General features: G+C 39.5%; 1 protein-coding gene across 3 annotated transcripts in view; it reads right to left on the reverse strand.

Moving 5' to 3' along the window:
- The window catches only part of RAPGEF5 (Rap guanine nucleotide exchange factor 5), a 1,983,710-nt gene that overhangs the window by 551,031 nt on the left and 1,408,356 nt on the right, over window positions 1–24,323 (reverse strand). The gene's annotated exons all lie outside the window — the stretch shown is intronic.

The following is a 24,323-nucleotide window of genomic DNA, read 5'->3' on the forward strand; positions in this document are numbered from 1 at the left end:
TGGGTATATTTGTATCCCTTGAAGTCTGCAGTAGGCAATTACTGATGCCAGGCATTTTGTGAATACTCTGGGCGCAGTAGATAAGCCAAAGGGCAATGCAGAGAATTGATAATGGGTTGAACCTGCAAGAAATCTGAGGTATCTTCTGCAATCTTGTCTGATTGGGACATGCAGGTATGCCTCCTTGAGGTCCAATGTTACCAGCCAAGACTCCTTGCCCAGCATGGGAAGAAGCTGCTGTAATGTGAGCATCTTGAATTTTGGCACGAGTAAAAATGTGTTTAGGATGGATAGGTCCAAAATAGGTCTCCAATATTTTCCCTTCCTTGGTACCAGGAATAGTCTGGAATAAAAACCTTGACCTTGTTCTTGTGTAGGTACCTCTTGAATAGCTTTCATGTCCATGAGATCTGAAATTTGTCTTTGTGCCTCTGCCCTTTGATTGTGTGGCAGGTTTGGCATGCCTCTCATATTTGGAAGGGTGTGAAAATGGAATCTGTAGCCTCTGTTTATAATGTCCAGGATCCATTTGTCTTTTGTGACAATATGCCAATTTTTCGAAAATAATGCCAGTTTTCCGCCTAAGGGTGCTGCCATTTGAGCCTTGCTTGGCATGCAAAGGGGAAAGTCATTGGGTTTGCTTTCTGAATGGCTGTGAACTATCCTCACCACCTCTTTGTGTAGGAGCTTGCCATTGTCTGCCTCTAAACGATCCTTAAGATTGCCCTCTGCCCCTCGGGCGCCTGTATCTACCTCTTTGGGGTCTGTCCGTGGCTGGAAAGGACCAATTTTTGGAAGGCCAATTTCTACTGAAACGTGGAGGTTGTACCTGTAGGAAATCTTTCACTGTTTGCATTGACTTAGCCTTTTCCTCCATTTTCTTTAATACCTCCACAGCTTTAACACCAAATAATACATCTTTTTGTAGAGGGGCATCTAGTAATTTAGCTTTGACATGATCTGGTAAGGTTTGCTCCTTGAGCCAGGCATGTCTACGTATGACTGATCCTGTAACAGCAGCTCTACATGAGGCCTCTAGAGCATCAAAACCACATTGCAAGGTATGTTTACCCACTTGCGCTGCACTATGCATCAAATCCTGCAACTCCTTCAAGTCTGGTTGTTTAGGTTGTGACATTATGCTTCTCAACTGTGATAACAGAAACTGTTGGTACTTTAACATATGGAACTGGCAGTTTAATGCCCTCATGGTTAAGGTGGCCGAGGTGTATACCTTTTTTCCCCACCTTTCTAAAGCTCTGGAATCTCTCTCTGAAGGTAATGGATTTTTAGCAGTGGAGGCCTTAATTCCCTTGGGGCCCTGTGAGATAGTTTCTGGGTCAGCCGCATGGCTTTTGTATAAGAATTGGTGTGAGTCAGGAACCCGGTAGTACCTGTCAGGCTTGACTGGGGCTGGAGGTAAAGAGTCTGGGTTAAGGCAGGCCTCCGAATACACATCATCTAGAATGTCTAAGACAGGAAGTATAGCCAGAGGCCTGTGCTGAGGGAGCAAGAGAAAATCCCTAAGCCTTTTCTTGGAGTCTGAGTACTCTTGGCCTTCCCAGTGGAAATGTTCCCTCAAGGTATGCAAGGTTTCCCCAAAAGAGTAATCCTCGGGGGGGGGGGGCAGAGGGAATGGACTCCTCTGCATCAGAATCTTCAAAAGGGGAGTATGAATGTTCCTGTTCATCAGAGTGCTCTGAAATAATGGAGACCTGGTCCGAGGAGGGGGATTCTTCCTCCACTCTGGGCCTTTTGTCCGGGGGGGGGGGTGAGAACCCCTGATAAGAGTAATCAAATCCTCAGCCATTTTGAGCATCTGTTTTTTAGGCATGGGACCTGGAGAAGGGCCCTGTGGAGCTTGTCTCTTAGAATGCATGGCTGCTTTAGACTTAGTGAAAGTCTTGATGGACAAAGAAGAGGAAGGCCTGAAGACACCTTGAGAGGTGGCAGACCTGCCTAAACTCTGAGTTTCACTGCCTAGAGTTGCTTCGGTATCGGTAGTCGGGGTGTGGGCCGAGGAGCCTGCGACCTCGGGTACAGTAGACACCGCCAATGAAGTGTCATCGGTAGTCAGAGGCTGCGTAGGCACCTCACTGAGAACCGGACCACCTGTAATCGGCTTTGGCGTGGTGTCGGTAGAAGCCGTGGACCTCGTGTGTCGGTCCTTATCTTTGCGTCTTTTACTCAAAACAGGAGTCGGTGAATCCGACGACATAATGTAATTAAATTTTTTGCCAAAATAATGTTGGGCGAACTCCGCCCGACGCTTAATGGTACGTCTGTTGAATGTAGCACAAAAACGACAGGCCGAGACGTCGTGGTCTGGGCCAAAGCAAGGAATGCAGAGGGAATGAAAATCCTTATGCGGTATTTGCTTCCCACATGAAATACAATTATTAACTTTGTCTGACATCGGTCTGAGGCAAGAAAAGTTTCCCCAACGGGGTACTTAGCTTTCAAGAAGACTTCGGTTGCAAAATTTTTGTAATTTCAGGAGCTGGCCGACCGGCACTTGCGAACTGCTTCTGCTTCGGGCACCGCGCGGCAAGAAAGACTGAAGAAAATGATGTCGGCTGGTTCTTTTATACCCCTGTCGCACTGACGTCAGGGAAGAAGCGACGACAACCGACGCCAGACCTAGACTTTGGAATTCGGCCGACCGAGGACCTGCCTGACGGCAGGAGAACCCATCTGTTATGACTGCAGCTGTATGCACGATGAACATCAGTACCAAAAGAAGAGGAAAGTCTACCCAAAAGGGCAAGAAGAGAGAAGGAAAAAGGATTACCAATGATGTAATGAAGAATTACATCAAAGGTAAGAAAAAGGTAATAAAGAGAAATAGACTAAAGGGAGAGGAGGCTTAAGTATACAATAGGGTAGGAGAATACTAGCAGAAACTGAAAAACTTTAAAGTAGAAAACAATGTATAAAACTTTCAAAAAATTAGACACTTAACTGAAGAGAGTGGCTTGACATGGTTGTACAGCAACGGGGCAAACGAGATCTGAGGTAACAGGGAGCAGAGCATTCTGGGTAGGACCTTGGCTCGAGAGTTTTTGGCTGACGTGAGCTTGATATCTGGCTGGCTCGGTTCCGAGGACGGAACCGCTAACCCATCAGTAAGGAATGAACGAATATTAACATCAGATTAATTATATTTTATGAAAAGAGATGTGCTAAAGTTTCAGTTTTTTTAAACGGCATATTTTCATGGTTTATTGTTATATATTTTTAATCATGTTATGAAACATGAATACCAGCAGTCAAAGATCCTTCTTACTGACATATAAAATAAAATGATTTTTTTTTTTTGCTGGGGATTAATGAGAGGCCATTTACTTTCAAGAGAAAGGTGCTGCACAGTATAATGATATGTTACCCCTGAAAACCCTCCGATTTAATGTTAACTGAGGTACTGGTAACATGTCCTACAAACTTAAGTGAAATTTCTCATGCAGCAATAAAAATGCTCATCTAAACCTAATTCAGTTTTACTTACAAAATCTGATGGGTTTAACACAATTTTTAAATACAGCTGCTGATGTCATAAAATGATCACCATCAAGTGAGACATACTTGGGGCACTTTACACTTTTAATATACAATGTTCTTTACATAGTATCAGTTTTATCTTACTTTCCATATGTATTTATCGATTGGTTAACCTGCTAAGAGCAGAGATCATTGGACCCTTTTCAGTTACAACCCAGGAACAATGACAAAAGGGTATGCAAACAGTAAGCAAGGAAGTACCTTAAGAATAATGGAAAGGACATATCATCATGTTATAAAACAGGATGAAGTACTGCTAAATATAAATTGCACAACATGGAAGATGCAAGATAATAAGTTTGTGTATGGCAGCTTGTGTTTTTTAGCAATAACAATAGATATGCACACATCTGCATGAACAACAACTCAGTTTTTTGCGCAGTAAGTTGACGATGATAAAAAAAAGAGTGACACCTGAAAAGTAATCCAATTTACCATTTACTTACAATTCATTGCTCTCTGTTATGATTTATGTGTGAAGAGTTTCTGTCATTCTGATGCATGTACATATACAACTTCTATCTATACCTGCAGAGAGAGAGAGAGAGACACACACACACACACACACACACACACACACACACACACACACACACACACACACACACTAAACACAATTATCTTACTGGAAACTGACTGCAGTAATGTACAATAAATCAGCATGCTTTTATGCAGCCTATGAAGCCATAAATACAGAAAGCATCTTTCTTATGAAAACAGTCATTGAGCTGACACCTCAGAATAATCTTTAGAACTTAATGATAGTTGAATCTGACTTCTGTGGTATATGACTGACAGTAGCTTGCTTCAACTAATCTCTGCTTTCACTGAACTACACTGCTGGAATTTTTTTAATTAGCTAGTGAGCACTGTATGCCTCATTACAATTACTTTCCCGCTTGTTCTGTCACTAGTGGGGAATATGAAAAAAAACTGCTTTACCAACATCAAGGTTTGCTGACAGTGGCACATTACTATTTCAAGAAAAACAAAACTAAATTGTATTTTTGCCAGTGCTACCTCAATATATAAACCACCTTGTATATATTTTCACAATTGCAGAAGCATCAGTTATAGCAGAGTTAAAGCAGTGTGTTATTCAATGGCACCCTCATTTTCATACCTGAATAAATATATTGTTATTAATTTGTGTAAATGAACTGAACACGAGGAAAGAAAGAGGAACTAAAGCTGAAAAAAGAAATACAGTTTTGCCTACCACTACACTGTAAAGCAGCACTGAAGAGATAATTCTACTTCTGAAGGTTATCTTACTGTAAACACATTACTGTTGTCATGTCCCATGGTACACATTCAGTATGTATGAGAGGACTTCAAATATGATTTATTCACTGTAGACAGAGAGCATCACTGCATCCATCTACTTATGAGAAGAAGATAAAATAGGTCTGCAGAATAAAAAGCAAGACTGTTTTGTGCCAAGTAAAATTATTCTGCTTCATTTAGCATGAGGCAAGTGCACGCTATCTGATGCTATTTTCAACATACTGCTCTATTGCTTCTTTTGTGTGCCATGTAGCTGTCTTATATATCCCCAGGTGTGCAACTAAATACGCACTTCTAATACCTAGAGGACCAACTCAGTACAAGAATGCGAGTAAATAAATGAATAGTATTTCAGACCGTTATACACCATTCATTTTCTCCAAAGAAGGGGATCACTGAAAGAATTAATGAATGACTTTTCACTTTGTTTGCTTACTCTAGCCACAGTGCAGGATAACTTGATTTGATCTTGCACTGTTCACTGAGCAAAGGGAAGATGGTTCATCAGAAAACATGAAGAGCATAAAATAATTCAAGGGTAACAATTTTATAAAACATTAGAAACCATTAGGGTTAAAGACTAAAGCTATGATTACATTTCTCTCAGCCTCTATTTTCTATTGTGTAACTATGAGTACATAGCTTAACCATGCAGCACTCCTGGACAGTGACTGAAATGGATCACAATGGACCAGTCCAATACCATGGATAACAAAATAAATCACACTGTGCTTCATGGGTTCTTTGCCTCCTACAGACAAAAAACATCAATTTAGTTTTGTAATCATTTTATATAGCTATTTTGATTGTTTCATCATCTTATAATTGAGTGACTGACCGAGGCAAAATAAAAAGATGAAAAATGGAGAAATACTCAAGGATGTGGTCAACAGTCTTCTCAACCTTGTAAAGTTGAAGATAGTGAGGAAAAGAGAAATTCCTTGAAACTACAGTCTGCTAGTACTGAGACACTAATGACAGTCATTCTGAATGAATTACAACAACCTTCAGAAAATTTATCAGTGAGTGTGAAAATTGTTACTCTGTTAGAGAGGGGTATGATGCCATATTGCTAATGAAACAATGGAGTCTTGAAATATAATATAAAGTAACAGAAACTTATAGAACATTGTAGTCAATTGAGCTACAAATGACAGCTTTGGAGGATAATTCACAATGATCAACTTTAGAGGTGTTGGGAATACAAGAAGAGCAGGAACAGAGACTTAACTGTCTAGAGTACATGAAGTAGATGACATCTTGGAATTTGTTTTTAGCTGCAAAGACTAAGAATTAATAAAGCATACCATCTGACCACAGCTTGAAACTTGCTTTAAGAACATGTACTTTGGCAACTTTGGAAACTATCTGAAGTGTAAGGTGGAAAGAAATTGTTCTTACTGATAATCATTTACTAGAATATATACTTATGCAACAATTTAAATTTATGGATATTTTCTAGGGACTTCACCATTAGAAGCTTAACTATAAATAAATGTTTACAACTGTTATAAACATGTTTTCTTAGTGAGATGACACTGTTTATGAACTCTCAGTTGTCTATGGACAGGGTTTATGGTTTGCAGTTGGAGCAAGGTTGAGAATCAGAAGTGATGTACAATCAGGTTGTAACTGAGTCAGCTCATTGCCTTTACATTTCTAGTGATGATTATGACTCTGTTTTTGCAAAGTGAAGATGAGTTGGGGAATTAAATATTTCATTTTCAGTTTGGACACAAGCAGTGGAAAGAGACAGTGCTTCTGCCTGTGTAAAACTTCTTGTTGTGAATCAGTGTTACATTTGGTGCAATATATTTACAGATGTTCACATTTTTATAAACATGATTGCGGATTTGTAGAATTCTAAAATACTACAATGGTGAGATTTAATGAAGCTTACATAAAATGACAAGATTCCATACTCTGATTTTTCAATAATACTAGAATTTAAAGAAAAATGTTACTGAGTAGTGATGACATATACTCTCTGATAACAACTGAATAATAGGTATGCTGCAACCGACAAGGATAAAGTAATACATTTTTTGAGACCACCTATACAAACAGTATGGGAGTTTAAAGTACAACTTCACCAAAATGTCAATTCCCCCCCCCACATACTGATTTTCCTTCCCTGTACTTTCCTGTAATCCAACACTTTACATGTCACATACAAAGAAAGCATCATTTAATAATTATTCCATTTGTTTTATGCCTGAACTTATTTCTTTTTGCCTTTCTTTCCATTTGTCTCATCATCTGTTACATCATGAAGGCTACTAAGAGTGGTAGAGTAATTGGGTTAAGTCACTTACCCCAACTACACAGCCATTATGAAAACCATGTCTCTCAACCATTGGAATTTAAATGTGCCTTATCAATTACAGATTGCCAGCATCACACCTCAGATAAACACTGTGGCTTTGAGTCTAAACAAAAACAAGGCTTTCAAGCTTTCAGAAGCAAAGAACAAGAAAACAGAAATGAGTTGTCTTCCCTTTAATCAAACTCTAAATACCACAAAAAGGACATGTTTTCAAGTTACTTTTCTGATTTTCTGTCAGTATTTGATTTTGGATTTTTCTACACTATATTTTCTGTACAAATGCATGTTTCTTCTGATGTTTTGTCACAGCATGTTTGTTGAGACAAGTCAGTGAGTTGCGGAAGGAAGAATAACATAAAAGAGCCCATTCTAGTTACAGTATTAAAAACTGTGACTACAACACAAACCGGTTCACCCAAATTAACACCTATTAATCACAGGGGTCAGATTTCTCGCACTTGAACACTAAATTGAAAAGAACAATTAACTCTGCTACATTTTCAAACCTTTCTTAAAATACTGTATTAGAGATGGCCACTAATAAAAATCAAAGGAGGCAAAGTAACGAAAATATGTATTGATGCTGACAGTCAAATGTAGAGTCTCACAGATCAGCTGTAAACTTATCACAGTGAGAGAGCGCCTCTGTAAATAATCCTCTCATCATAGGGATATAGTACTGTTGTGCAAGAACTTACCATAACCTTAGATGTCCTTCTCTTCTATATGCTGCTGTATTCATTTTTTTTTCAAAATCTCTTTATTTGAATTTTCAGATATTAACAGCGATAGATCCAATGAAACACACAAAACAAACAGTACATACAAAAAGGAAACACTCAAAAATCTAATAATGCTGCTGGATTCATGACATCAGGGAGTTTGCCTCTGGTAAACTCTTGCACTTCCAGCCATTATACAAAAGTTAAATGCTACTGCTAGGGTGTGCGTGATGTTCCGTGCCTCCCTCAGACGTCATTCATAAACAGAAGTCGAGTATAAAGTGGATGTCAGCATGCACCTCTTCAGAAATGAATGCCGCCGGAATCAGCGACTATGGAGTGGTTACTCCAGGAAACTGGAATCAGGCAAGTGTGAGCGGGAAGGCTGGGTCGGAAACTATACAGCAGCATATAGAAGAGGAGGACATCTAAGGTTATTGGCAAGTTCTTACACAACAATACTATGTCCTTCTATTCATATGCTGCTGTGCTCATGATATCAGGGAGAGTGCAAAAGCTCCTGTCCTAATGAAGGGGGAGACTAGAAGCGCTTCCCACAAACCCATGGAGGATGGCTCTGGGAAATCCTGCCCTGGCTTTAGAGACCATATCCAGGTTGTGGTGTCTGGTGAATGTGTGAACTGAGGATCAAGTAGCTGCCTCTAGGACAGCAGATGTGTCCAATCCTTTAAGGAAAGCCTTTGAGTAGGACACTGCCCTGGTTGAGTGTGCCCTAACTCGGGCTGGGAGTGATTGACTTACCATGGTTGGTGTAAGAAAAAGAAATGTTTTTTGATATCCAAGAGGATATAGTTTGCTTGGAAACAGGTTGACCCAGGGCTGTAGGGTGACTGGAGATGAAGAGCCGGTCAGATTTAGGGAAGGATTTGGTTTTGGCCAAATAAAACCGGAGGCTTCTGTGGACATCTAGGGAGTGAAGTATCCTCTCTGCTCGGTTCTGTGGAGAGGAGAAAAAGGTTGGCAGGTTGATAGTCTGATTTAAGGACAAGTCATTTACCACTCTGGGCATGAACGTGGGTTAGTATGCTAACATACCCTGTCCTTGTATAAGACAGTGAGGGGGGTATTCCATAAGGGTCCTGAGTTTGAAGACCCTTCTGGCAGAGATTATGGCCACCAAGAGTATGGTCTTCCAAGTGCAGTGTTGGAGGAAGCAGCCTTTGGCTGGTTCAAATGATGGTACAGTCAATTTTTCTAGGACAAAATTAAGGTCCCAAGGAGGCGGAATGGGCTTCATTGGTGGCCTGAGGTGTAGTAACCCTCTCAGGAGCAGTTTGACCTCTAATCTAGATGCTAAAGGTGGTACCAGGAGCAGTCAGGCTGAGATGGTAGATTTTCATGGAGGAGTATGACAGTCTGGATTTCATAAGGTCATACAGGTAGGACAAAGCCACTGGGGGGGCTCTGCTGTCAGTGGTTGCAGGTTGTTTTTCTGACACATTAAGGAATAGCTCTTCCTCTTTGAAGGGTAAGATTTTCTAGTAGTTGGTTTTCTGGCCTCCTGCAGAACCTGAATCATGTCCTCTGTATACAGGTGTCCGAAGGGAATCAACACCCCATCACCCACAATGTCAGGTTCAGTGTGGGCAGTTGAGGGTGTAAGAGTGTTCCCTTGTCCTGTGTGAGCAGGTCCATTCTCTGGGGTAACTTGTGGTGATTGCCCTTGGCTAGGTGAAATAGTAGAGGGAAACTTGGCCAATAGGGAGTCACCAGCAAGATTTGCGGGTTGTTCCTTCTGAATTTTCAGAAGGATTCAAAAGGGAAGCGGGGGAATGCATATGCATGCGCCCACCTTCCAAGCTTCTGGGTGAGGCGAAGATATCCACATTCGGGATATCCCATCAATCGACCTGGTCCAGAAACACTTCCCTGTTCAGCAGCCATTTGTAAGACAGGGTCATGGTCCTGCTTAAGGAATCTGTCATCACATTGACTGTGGAGGGGATATATACTGCTTGGAGAAGGATTTGTTTCTCCAGTGCTATTTTCCAAGCCTGCAGTGCTAGTCTGCACAGGAGGCAGGACCTTCTCCTCCCCTGTTTGTTGATGTACGACAGCACAGTGATGTTGTCTGTGTACCACCTCAGGGTGCCTGGGAGAAGATGACCCTTGAAAATATCCAAAGCTAGTATCAAGGCTCTCATTTCCTTGATACTGATGTGATCTTTTTGTTAAGTTGAGGTTCATGCATTCCTCAATCTCCAATGTCTTAGGGTTGCCCCCCAGCCTGTGTCTGAGCATCTGTGAAGAGGTCTTGGTTTGGGGGTGTAGGCTGTAGGGGCAGGCCCGGATTTGACTGACTCTGGGAGATTCACCACTTCAGTTCCTTAGACAGGCAAGGAAGTATGGGGATCATGAACTCTAGAGGATGTAGGTGTTGTTTCCAGATATTTCTCAGATACAACTGGAACCTTCTCATATGCAGCCTTGCTAGGGGGACCATGGGGATAGTCAAGGCCATGACTCCAAAGATTCTGAGGAATTCCCTGGTTGAGATGGTTTTGAGAGGAAAGATTCCTTGGAAGAAAGATGTGAGGGTCAACATTTTTTTCTGGTGGCAGGGAAGCCATCATTTCCCTTGTCAGAATCCAACATCCTAGAAACACCTGATCCTGAGAGGGTGTCAGAGAGGATTTTTTGTGATTTATGGTGAATCCCAGACCTGTAAGGAGGGAGATGGTGAACTACAGGTGTTGCAAAGCCATGGAACCTGAAGTAGCCTGGATGAGGATTTCGTCTAGATAGGGAGAAAGCTGTATTCTCTTCGTCCTGGCAAAAGCCATGACTGGGGCCTGACATTTTGTAAATACTCTTGGGACCGTAGAAAGACCAAAGGGTAAAGCACAAAACTGATAGCGTGCAAACTCCACTGAGAAGTGGAGGTACTTTTTGAATAGTGGGTGGATGGGGATGTGCAAGTAGGTGTCCTTTATGTCCAAGGACACTAGGAATGCCTGAGGCAGAATGAGCAGAAGAAGGGTAGGGTGAGAGAGCATCCTGAAGGAGGGGACTTGGAGGAAGGTGTAGAGGTGGGATAGGTTCAGGATAGGCCTCCAGGGACCTTCCTTCCTGGGGACCAGGAAAACTTTTGGTCTCTGGGTGGAGGAGGGATGCCTTTGGGAGAGGGTCTGGTCTCCCAGGTCATGAAGTATCTCTGTTTTATGATGGGCAGGACCCAGGAGTCCTGGGTAATCTGCTTTCATGTGGGAAGGGAGAGGGAGAAGCATGTGGAAAGAGGGGTGACTGGGTGGAGGGCCTGGTAGTCACAGACTACCAAGCTTTCCCTGAAAGGACTGTTTAGAGGGTGGAGTAGAGGAGAGAGACCTGGAAGAGTGCTGTTCCCTGTGTTACTTTCTAGTTTAGCTTGCATTCTCTTTGCTGAGGACCCAACAAAATAAGTTTTAGCTGGGTAGTTTCTCTTAAAGCATGAAACTGGGGAGACAAAGATATCTCATTTCCTTGCCTTTGGTTTTGAGGGTCTTAAAGACTTCAGCAGCTGCTGACCTAAACAGGTTTTTGTTGACCAGGGGTGCATCTAAGAGCGTGGCTTTGATGTCATCAGGGAGGGGTTGCAATCTTAACCAGAAATACCTACTGATGACAGATCCAGAGGCAGCATCCCTTGAAGATGCATCTACAGTGTCGTAGCTGCACTTGGAGTGTTTGATCACTTGTGTGCAGGAGTTCAGGAGAGAGGAAATCTTGGCTTTAGCAGGGGAGTTAGGAAATTCTCCCAGCTGCTTGACCAGATCTTCCAAGAGAGCCAAGGAATACTTGGCCATGAGCGTCTGGTAGTTGAATGTATTTACTGCTAGGGTGGCAGAAGTATAAGAGGATTCAGAAAAGCAGTGGAAGGTTGGAGGGCCGGACACCAGCCAACACTCCAGTACATCAGAGAGTATGCCCTCATGTATTATGATTTGGGAAATGCCAAGTGGACCCTCATTTATAATGAGCCTTGTTTCCCCCTCAGTGACTGAATCGGACACCTGAGATTCCCTTCCAGGACGTGACCTTGGGCCTTCTGCTGAAGGAAGCTCAGAGGACTCCGGCTTGGATGCCGGGCATTCACTAGCCTCAAGAGCAATGGAGTGCAGGGCACAGCAGTCTGTTGGGCCTACACTTTTTGGCCTTCTTGACTGGGGGCTTGTCTAAGGGTTCCGATGTCGGGTCCATCCTAGAAGCTAGATGTTTGAGTCTCTGATTTTCAAGGTATAGTTTTAAGGCTGCGAGATGGCTTCTGAGGGTCTTGGGGACAAAGGCCTGACAAATACTACATGTGGTATGGTCGGGTTCATGGTCTATTCAGAATAGACAGAGCTCATGCGAAACCTTATGTGGAACTTGCCTTCCATACCTACACTTGCGCTTCCTACCTGACATGTAACCCAAAACAGTAGCAAGTAACAAATAGGAAACACACGGAGCTCAGCAAAATGGACAACTGCTTTAATGAACAAACAAAAAAACAATTCACAGCAAGCTAAATCACAGCAGCACAGCACAGCAAACGAAGTTGCAAAGCACAAGCAACAGCACAATAACGCTGTAAAGTTAATCCACATACGTTTTCGTCACAATAACTTCATCAGATACCTAACCTCTCTTCCTTTGATGAATAAATAAATTAATCTAATTCCAATGAACCAATGAGTGAACAAATTCAATTACACATGCAAAATGCCTACACTCGTTTTTTTTTTGTTCCTAAAAATATTTTTATAGGTGTTCGATCGTTTAAAAGTTCGATGCATACAGTCCGATGTTTATGCATTTCAACTATTAAACTTTCACGATTATAATATAGACCCGGTAATTTTCTGAATAAATATTTAGCATAGAGCTTGAGTGGCACACTGCTGCATGTTTAATATGGTCTTAACAATCAAATGTATATTAGAATACTGTAATTTTCTGTGATGTAGGGTAGAAGTGAAGTATGGTGCAAACATAATGGATGTCATCTGTCATACTGGATATTTCCTAGTAGTGGGGGGGTTTCTGTGCTTATTGAAAAGGGAATTGTATTAAGAATCTTGTTTCCTGAAACGTTTACTGTTTCACTATTTTCTGTAGAAGGCTGATTGCTGAATTAGCTAAAACGAACTTCTGCAGGACACTGTTAAAAAAGTTTCTCACTAGACTGATACTAGTAAAGATGATTTTTATAAACTGCTGGGTAACACGATTAAGATGTAATTGAATTAATTACTTTTCCTGCATTCACCATAGTAAAGTAGTCTTTACAGTTTTATTTTGAGAGTGATTAATATGGTGAGGATTCTGGTTCTATCATTACAGTGACAACAGAATTCAGATGCCATAGAATCTGAATGGTATTCATATCATAACAGATTACTGCATTACATAGACTAACCAAGAGTTTATGTATGGTAATAATGAGGGTTATGTTAATGGCATACAGAGTACTATAACAATGTATACAGATGGGTTGTGCTACACAAGAAGTTACTTAAAATAATATTTCACTTCAAACTGTTGTCTTTATAGATGAGGAGAGCTTCAGAATGGTTAAATCATATAGCTCATAGACCTCTAATACTTTCATATGCAGTTAACTGACATTAGTATGGAATGTAGAACTGTGTTACACACAAGCACTTTGGCAGATTCTTGATGATGTACTATATGGTACGGAGTGATCTGAATGACAGCAGGGGAGCACAGCACTGGAGCTAACCAAGAAAAAAAGCCAGGAACAGTAGCTGCCTTTAAGGTGAGGTTTAGAGTTTGCTGACTATATATCAGAGTGAAGCTTACAAAGATGTACAGCATTTTAATACAACTGAACACAAACTTTCAATAATCACTGAGATTTATTTTTCATTTGTATTGTCTTTCACGGCAGGATTTTCCTAGCTGCTATGACACCAGCGCCATAGTTTAAAAAATACAGATGCTGGATTTACATAGTTGGCATAAAAAAATGATAGCTGGTATAAAAAGTAATGTGCACCATTTGCTGTAAGATAGAGAAATTTATGAGTAAGTTACTGAGCTTTGATAACCTGTTTTAGAGAGAAAGGCTATGCTTCTGGATGGGAAAAAAGTTAGCAAAACTTGAGAGGTAAATGTCTTGAATCCGTTTACTGGCATTTATGATCAATGACTAAATCATAACTCTTTGTAGTCTACCGAGCTTTAGCGCCCCAAAATAATACAACTTAAAGAGAAAAAATAAGGTAGGAGATCACAATGTTTTATGATTTTGAACGATGCAACCCACTTAGAGCTGCCTCATACACAGTAGGCAGTAGTGAAATTTGTTTCTGATGAAACAGCTTTAGAGGGTGTTAAACCGATCACTCTGCCACACATTTGTTTTTTGTGTCTCACTGAAGTGCATTACAGGTTTTAAAATTGTAACGTGCTTTGACTCATTTTGTGGTGGCTGCTGTTACTGCCCTAGTGAAAGATGCTTAAACTTTGCTATGCACATTTCTTACATCAAATAAGGTACTTAAAGTCATCTTCTTCTCAGTTTAGGACAAAACTCTGGCTCCCCAGACAATACAATTACTCCTTTGTCAGTCAACAAGCTGACTTTTGAAAGTTCGATCATATGAAAGTCGAACTTTTGAAAGTTCGATCATCTGAAGTAGACCTATATATATATATATATATATATATATATATATATATATATATATATATATATATATATATATATTGGTGTGTGTGTGTGCAAATGGTTTTATAAGAATTTTAACACAACAACAAAGTTCAATAATTGTGTTTAAAGGGTAAGTACAACATATACATAAGCAAAGGACTGGAAAAAAACAGGAGATTTATGATATACACATTACCCTGTATTAGAGAAAGATCACACTTTTGGAAGGAAAAAAGGTTAGAAAATGATTGATGAGGATGAGGGGAGGAAAATGTTAAATACAATAGTCTTTTTCTCAAAAAAAAGTGCTATAAGCAAGGATATCACTCAGTTTGAGTGACTCCGAACAGTTTGATAAGCACATGGAGAATGTCTTTTAAATGGCAGATATCCATTTTAGTATGGACTGGTCCTTACTCAATGAAGTGTGCAACTGTGTGTATGTGTGTGTGTGTGTGTGTGTGTGTGTGTGTGTGTGTGTGTGTGTGTGTGTGTATGTCTTATTGTCCACTAATATCTTGTTATTGCTGGATTCAAACATCTAAATTAAAAAAGCTAAGTGCGGATTTTTCTCCTAAGTCAAGATATCACAAGTACATTAAATTTATATTAAGAATACAAACTGTGAATGAAATTCAGCATAAAACTAATCAGGATTTAATTTAAGATTAATCACTTGGAAGGAAACCTGAGAAGTATAGGACCATACAAGGGTCCCATGCTGAAGGGGGAATGCTCACTGCTCAGCCCACTGCTGAAGTTGGCACCACAAAGTTCCAGCAAGGCATTGACAACAAACTCCTTGAAAAGTAGTCTCATGCTAGCAGGTGCATACAGTGGAGGTATACCAGACAGAGTAGCCCACTTGAAGTGGAAAAATTGCCATCCAGTCTTGACCTTCTAAGTTCTCATAAAGGATCTGAGATTTGCAAATATACTAAAATAACATCAAAACACCTGCCACTAGTCTGCTGTGGTGTACAGTGATAAAGCCCTGACTATGGTCAGGTCAACCAGGGTTCAATTAGTGGCTAGGGTGGCTGATGGAGCAGCAGGGAAAGGATGGAAGTGCCTATTTCATGTGGGAGGATACTCGATATGTTCATGGAGCATGGTCCAAAGAGGGGAGCTGCCTCTGGATGTAAAAACAAGGAGTGTGGTGGGTGAGGAAAGGGAAGTGAGTAAGTCATTAAAAAAAAAAAAAAAAACCCTGGACAAAAGCACAGACAAGGTGAGATTCCAGGACATCCTCAGGATCCACTACAAGGCCCAGCAAAAAACAAAGTCTGGAGGGCTTAGAGAGTGGCTGGCAGACTCAGTGGGGATATTGGGTACCAGGGGCTGATAACAATGAGGACTGAGGGAGCAAAAAAAAATACTCCTGACACTAATAATGACAGAAAAGATATGGAAGAAACACAGATGGAGAACTGGGTCATCAGAATCTGCTTAGATGAGAGCTCAGATGTCAAGTAATGGGAGGAGGGTTGTGTGCCAATATCACAAGCGACTAGAATGAAGGGAACACACAGTCAATCAAAAACAGTGTTTATAGCCAGGTTGAGTGAGTGACTTGCCAAGTCCCTGAAGCCTGGCCAAAAAATGAATTAATAGCCAATTAGGACTATGGAGTGAAATTTTCCTAGATATTGAAACTCTCTAAAATCTGTAATGGAAAACAACTAACCCTTCTCCAAGGAAGCCCTAGAAAATGGACTAACAACTATGCTGGCTTTATGCCATTGCCAAAGTGCCTTTTGAGGACTACCTCTAAGGTCAACAGCAGGGTCAATGTATTCTCCATGTGGTGAAAGTCAAACAGGGAATACTGTGTCTGGCAATGTCATGGAACTGCTTCTTATGTCTACATGCTTCCTAAACCTCAAAACGTCTACCAGACTAAAAGGTATGAAAAAAGTGAAAACGGTACCCCAGCAATCCACCACCAGCCAAGGCCTACTGCAAAGCTTGGATCGCATTTCTGCTTTCTTTAGATAAAACAGAAACTCCATGGTTAGCCTGGGTCAATGTACATTTTCATTCCAGAGTAACTGGATCTCATGAGTGTCCACAGCTTAACTTTTCCCTTGTGAACCAAACCACACCAGTCAGGAGTAAACACTGCATTACCCACCATCAGACACAATGCATTGTTTAAAGAAAGTCAGCCACTTAATGGTATTAGTGCATTACAAACAAGAAATGAACATGGTCAGGGGAATCAAATCCAAGTTTTAACAGAGAAGAGTTCATAACTCTAACCACTAGACAATACTTAAAGTTATACAATGACTGGCCATTAACATTCAAAAAAGAGCACGCTGATTGGTCAGCCCAACCAGTGTGCTCGTTGTAAATCAAGAATATACCAACGGTAAAAGCCCAGCTGCTAAAGTACCATTGAGTGGCCAGACTTTTTTTTATTTGCTATCTCTTAGACAAGCCTTAGTCTGAATAAAAGACTCTGAAACTAAAAAGTGCGTCATTATTTAGTGACTTCATTTTTCATAAAACTTAGTCAGGATTCAATAACACCTACATTAAGTATACACTGTTCTGACTGAACAGACAACACAGACATAACTCACACCTTTCCTCAAATTTTAGTTTAACTACTGATATTCTTGCAACTTTAAATATTGACAGGGATTCATAAAGGTTGCCACAAAGTGCATACTACATGTAATCTTTCTGAGTGACTAGAAAGCACAAAAAATGTGATAAGAATTTTATTGAATACATATCGTGTACACTTAGTATAGGCTTTATTGAGTCTGGCCTTTTGTTTTTTTCTGACAAATCACTGAAGAACAAAGTCACTACATAATGACAGATGTTTCAGTTTCAGACTTTCTTTCCTTCAGTCAATGCACACATACTCACATTTTTTTCAAATAAAGGATCGGGAGGTATGTACGAGACCACAGAAAATACAAGGAAAAGCAGATACATTCTTCAAACTAAAACATACCTGATTTTCCTTATACTTCCCCATCTCTCAGACCTCTAAACTGTTGGGAGGTTGCAGGGTTTTTTTTAAAAGCAACAGAGATCATCCTTTCTCTGGTGCTTGCTTATTAAAGCAGTGATGTACTGTGAAAGCCTGGGAATGCAAGTCTCACATGTATGCAGAGTACATCATCAAATGCAGAATCAGGAAAGAACGAGGAAGAACACCACGGCGCCATTATGCACAGACATTATTTAAGAAAATTAAGTAATTTTTTTCTTAAATAATGTCATTGCATAATAGCAATAATGGGCTCCTGGGTGTGGTATATTGAAGATTTACCCATGGTTGGCTTTTTTTAATCACTTGGCTTCGTCCTTATGATTAAACCACACCAACCACGAGTAAGTCTTCAATATACCACACCCAGTCATCGGTTATATTAAACCACTCACATGGTGAAAGACCATATTAGAAACAAAATATCTGTAATTCCTTCTAGTAGTACAAAAACATAAAAAAAATACAGCTTCAGCCTAAACTTTCAAAGCTAGCTTACCTAGCAGACCGATGCAACTTGTGATTAATGTCTGGAGTGCCACCTGAATAAAATACACTGAAGAATCAATATTCACCTTTTTTTGTGGTTACCAGTAAGTTAAAAAACACACAAAAAAATCTAGCAAAGCTAGACTTCTAACTGTGTGATAACTTAAACCTCTTGCATCATCTTGCATCAGAGACCTCATGGGATATATGCAAATCACCCTTTAAGGATCTCAGGTGTTTCAGCTAAATGACAATTCTGAATGTCCATGACTTTTTCTTTTACTTTCATTTTTAAGTCTATTTATGGACAATTTCAGGCCATTAAAGTCAAACCCCTCTAGCTGTGGACATGCATGTTTCTGCCTTCTTATGACATAATTTAGCTGAAACACCCGATAGCCTTAAAGGGTGATTTGCATATATCCCATGAGGCCTCTGATGCAAGAGGTTTATGGTATCACACAGAAGTCTAGCTTTGCTAGATTTTTCTGTGTGTTTTTTAACCAGTTGGTTATTTGTGTGACCTTTTTACTCTTTGTTTTAGTTGGTTACCACTGAGTGCTAATACTATTTTGTTATGCAACTGTCTGTAATAAATGGAGTGATACACAATAAGCACAAAAGAACTACAAAATAATAGAAGTATTGTCAAGAGATTTACAAGCAATAACATTTCTCCTCCTTTTACACAAAAATGATACAACCACCAGGTAAGCAGGTAACACACCCTGCTGTCTGTTCTCACTTCCGCCAAATTGACCTAAACTTAGATGACCATTCCCCAGTGACAAATATCTGTCAACAAAGAAAACACATCATGTATTAGCAGTTTGTCTTTTACAGCATAACTTGTGAAAAGAAAATCGATCCTCAGTGAGTTTTAGATTATGCCTCTCACTTCTGCCTCGTGTTGTTCTGAAAATGTTAAAAAAATACAAACATGCAGGGCCTTCCACATATTAACAATTCTTGCCAGTAATGCTGATATTTGAATTTCTCCATGTAGTATTTCAATAGTTTATATATGACCCCATAAATGATGCAGAGGAAGTTTCACCTCTTGCATGTTTTGTTTACACATATTTACACACTTGAAAGGCTTCAAAAATGCTACTTCAATTGGTTAGATTTCAGGAAATTTAAAATGACTTTGTGATCTAGGAAAAACATTTACTTACCATTTTATGCCTAATAATTTCTCCTACTTCTGCACTTAAGACTGTCATCAGTCTCTGTTATATTTTAAATCCCAAGAGCCATTTTCAAATATGCATCATCACAACAATCACATCCGAGTCTATATTAGAACATCGAATTTTCAAAACTTTGGATGTTCTAATATCGACCCGTATTCAGCGAACACTGAAAATAGCAAAGCTACAGAAAAACAATTTTTTTCCTAAGAAAGAATTTGGTTGTCCATTTCTGTTGCTTCACTACTTTCAGCTCTGTGGTGGAAAGTTACGGGTTGGGTTCAGGTAAGTGTGCGATTGAGCGCGGGTTAGGTTAGTTTGGGCTAGGGTGCGGGTTAGGTATGTGTGCAATTGTGTGGATGTGAGGGTTAGGGCGGGTTCGGTATGTGTGTGATTGTGTGGACGTGAGGGTTAGGGCAGGTTAGGTGGGTTAGGGCGCGGGTGAGTGTGCGATAGTGACGGACCTTAGGGTTAAGGTAAGTGGACAGTTAGTTGGGTATGTATAGTTTAGTGTAGGGTTAGGTGTAAGATTTTAGGTGTATGTGTGTGGATTGCTGTTTGTTTGGTGTGCTTGTGTTGTGTGTATGTGTTTTGGAACAGCAATTTTTTTTGCTTTTCTGTATGTTCGATGTTTTCAGCTTTCGCTGAATAGGGGTCGATATTAGAACATTCGAAGTTTTGAAACTTTGATGTTCTAATATAGACCCTCACATCCTGAACAAAATTTAAGACAATATTTCTGCTTGACTGCAATATGAAAGCACAAAGATATTACTGGGAATTTAGTAATGAAATATTAAAGTATAAAGACATGAAGTACCACTTCTACTGTGTCACTGTTTGTAAATTGTTTTGCAGTGTAATGTATTAAGTCAAAATGTTTAATTCATGCTTGACCCCAGAATAAAAATCCATTAAAGCAAATTAAGCTTAGTTACTGGGCATTCAGAAATATTACTGTTAGAACCTTCTTGCATTTCTTAAACACTCACTTTGCTTGTTTTTTATCTGTCATGTTTTCTTCTTCTTCCATATGTTCTCCTAGATGATATTACTGCCAGATGCATTACTGGCACACAAGCAGAGACTTCAGTTTTTCTTTTTTTTTATTTCTTGCTAACACAACTTGGCTTCTGTGACAGCATGACAAAGACCTCTCAATCAAGTAAAGAGGATTTGGTTTGCAAAGAAAAACACTCTGGGGTGAATCAAAACAGTAACAGTTTGCAGCTACATGATATCATATGGGAACATTTCATGACTCCATATTCCCCACAACATATAAAAGGCACACATATATGGAATGGAATTGTGAAGGTATAAACATGTTCATCAGTGATAGACAATGTGGAAAATGCATTAAGATTTATAATTCTGTGCTGCCTCTAATCAATTTGTTTTACTGCTCTTAACCCCATGAAGCTGCTATCCTTCCAACAGGAACACTGATAAAGGTTTGGCACTTTATCAAAGACCTATCTACTTCTTCATCCCACCAAATGCCTGCTTCAAAATTATGTCAACAAATGACTATATAGTTCAAACCTCATAAATGGATGTCTGCTAGTCCCCACCCCATCTTGAACTTAAGAGGTGTACTAGATAGGACTCCCAAACAATTTCCTTCAGGAGTCATAGAGTTCAAACTGTGGAACAGCAGCACTCTTATGACCTAACACTCAAGGGCAGGATAGCTGGCCAGAGCTCTACCTCGAAGCACATTGTTTGAAACTGGGTAGTCAATATAACAGATCAGAATATTCACTCTGCATTGTCAGGTCAGCCAGTTCTAAACTGTTTTTTACTACTTCCTTTCAAATAATATGCAGACGTTAACCTCTTTAGTAAAAAAGGGGAGACGCGTTTTCTGAAGGGAAATAGCCTGGACAATAAGATGAGGTTACCAACAGGTAGTCCCTGGAGGTTACCTATCCCAGTGAGTTGTGGGGGATACTATGGCCAGGCTTGTAAAAAATGAGTGCACAGGTTAGCGGAGCAGCTATGTGGATCTATCATGAATGTCAGACAGGAAAAGGACACAAAACAACATATAATGTGTAAACCTTTTTGTTGAAGTCAAATATAGTGACAATGATGGGCCAGTCAGAGAACCGCATGAAAGAATAAGGTTCATGTTAATGCTGCTTTAATCTGATTTGCTCTTTGGTTAGCTTCAAACACCTAATTAGCAAACATAAATACAACTGAATAGTTAAATACCAGCTTTGTTCTCAAGAAAACTACCTGAAAACTTCTGATCTCATGCTGGATGAAGGACACAAAGAAAAGGAAGACATTATTTCATAAGTGCTGACTAGGAAATCTCTCTTACTCTCATGCTCTGTCTCTCTCTCTCTAACTATATATACATATATATACACACACATATATATATATATATATATATATATATATATATATATATATATATATATATATGTGTTTGTGTGTGTGTATATATGTATGCCTGTATATAAAAACATAAATAAGAGAGAAGGTTACACGGATGAGAATTTTCTTTTCCCTTATAAATGTACTTATGTAGTAGTTTTTAACTATAAACATCTGCTGCATTTGGATGACTTTGCTAACCTGATTGTTTTTCCTTATAACTGCAAACATCTGCTGACTTTGGATGACTTTGCTAACCTGACTGTTTTTCATTATAACTGCACTTCTGTAGTAGTTTGTAACTGTAAACATCTGCTAATTTTGGATAAGTTTGCTAGCTTGATTCTTTTTCCTTATAAATCCACTTCTGTAGTAGTTTGTAACTGTAAACATCTGCTAATTTTGGATAAGTTTGCTAGCTTGATTCTTTTTCCTTACAAATCCACTTCTGTAGTAGTTTGTAACTGCAAACATCTGTTGATTTTGTAGAACGTTGCTAGACACATGATGCTGAGAGAGAGTCTGTGAAACCACCGAGGTATGAATGGTGTTTCTAAATCCAAAAAGGCAGAACAAAGAAGAAAGGATTAAGCAGGCTATGTCTTGCTCTCTTTCACTAGGGAGTACATACCTGAGTAAGTCAGATTTCCAAACAGAATAATACAACACTACAGTTTGTATATAAATGGCAATTTCATCACTATATTAAGTACTGGTACATAAACCTTCAATAACAAATGTATGTGTTTGTGCTGGAATAAAGTGGAGTTGCTTACTTTTACAACTTGGATTCACAAGAAAGCTGTCTCCAGGCTTCTTGTGATGTAAAACTACTAATAAATGATTTCGCTAACTTAGACAAGACACTGACCAGACAAGTTTATGATGGTACCTTTTCTCAATGCCTGTCCTTATTTCTCTGATTATGAAAACTGTTCTTTGTATTACAAGTGTACACCATCACTCAAATGCAATGATGTTATAACCATCCTTTGATTTTCTACGGATATGAAAATGTTCTGTGTGTAGCAAACCAGTACTCTTTTTCAACATGTCCTCTATTTAAATACATCAGAACTTCTCTTTGTACATACAATATCATCCACAATCACAGTGCATTTTTCTTTTCCATGAGTGTTTTTTGTTGTTGTTGTTTACTATAACAATAGCCGACAATGTGGGTGTGGTATATTGAAGATTTACCCATGGTTGGTGTGGCTGATTCACGAGGGTGAAACCCGAGTGATTAAACAAAGCCAACGATGGGTAAATCTTCAATATACCACACCATGGAGTCAGTTATTGCTATTATACAATGACAAATTGATTGCTTAAAACAAAACAGGAAGAAACAAACTCTGCCATGATAATCATATAGAATACACATAACTATTTAACAACTCATGAACTATATACATGGTTGAATTAGTTGTGGTGTCTTATGTACTACATAAAAGTCCATTTTGTGTCTTTGATCTGTGTCATCTTCAGTGTTTGTCCAAATATTTCAACCCAAACCTTAATCTAGTCACAAATCATCACTGCTTATTTTCTATCATCTCTTTTTCCTTATTGTTCCTAAGCTTTCATTGGTCTTATATCTTATATTACCCTTCCATTTCCTAATTAACTGCATTTTTGCTGTCAATGCTATTACACTAGTAGGTCCTTCTATTTGTTAACTGTAGTCCTACCCAGTGTCCCATCCAGAGATGTTCTTCTGTTATAACTCCATCTCTGTTTCCAAAATCTTCCTTATTTCCTTCATATTTACTCTAAATTCACTTAAAGATTCACAGTTCCAAAATGTCTGACTCCATTCCATGACCACTCACATGGTGCATTTCCAACATGCACTGCTGCCTGTTGGAAAAGCTTTTGTTATTGTGGCCAGTGTATAATGTGGAGGCATTTTCATACATGACTTTAAAGCTTTCCCAGGAACTATACATATTGCTTCCCACTGTTGTCTTGTGACTTTTACATTCAGTAATCTATTCCATCCTTGTTTAAATTTTCTTTCTTCCTCATTCCTCTTTAGTCTCACATAGTGGTATGAAAGTTGCCCTGTTTTTTTTCTGTTTTCCTCTTGTACCTCTGTTATCCATCATACTGTTGTAAGCCATTCCTCCTTTTTCCTTTTGATCTGGCACTCGATGCAGCGGGTTAAAGTTGTGAGCTGTAGTTCCTGTAGTTCAGTGTTTGATTTCCTCAACCCTCATTCACTGCTGTGTGAACTTGAGAAAATCACTTAACCAGACAGTGCTTGGAGGCAAAAGTTTTGGCTATGCTCCTCAATGCTCCACTGGACTACAAGCCTAGTAACAGCATATGAGCCTATTTTCCTTCCTTAAGGGCTGATATAAATGTCTGTTAGCATGGGGTCTTCTAAACTTTCCCAGTGCTTCCACCAAATGTATTACTCTATCTTCTCCTGTCATCTAGTCCCAATACCTCAGCAAGCTTTCTCCATTATTCCAGTGCCATGTTGCTGTCTTCATTTTCTGATTTCTACTCTTGGTTCCAATTGGTGTGACATCCATAGTCTAACCTTTTATTCTTTTTTAAACTCTCTCTAGAATTTTATTTTCAATGTTCCCTATACTGAGGGCATTTCTCCCTCAGCTCCTGCTCTCTAAAAGGATTCCAAAACATATTTTTGGCTTAATAACTTACTTTTCACTTTCACTAG

Source organism: Protopterus annectens, chromosome 3.part0 (assembly GCF_019279795.1).
Source record: "Protopterus annectens isolate FY-2018-M chromosome 3.part0, PAN1.0, whole genome shotgun sequence".
NCBI classification, from domain to species: domain Eukaryota; kingdom Metazoa; phylum Chordata; order Ceratodontiformes; family Protopteridae; genus Protopterus; species Protopterus annectens.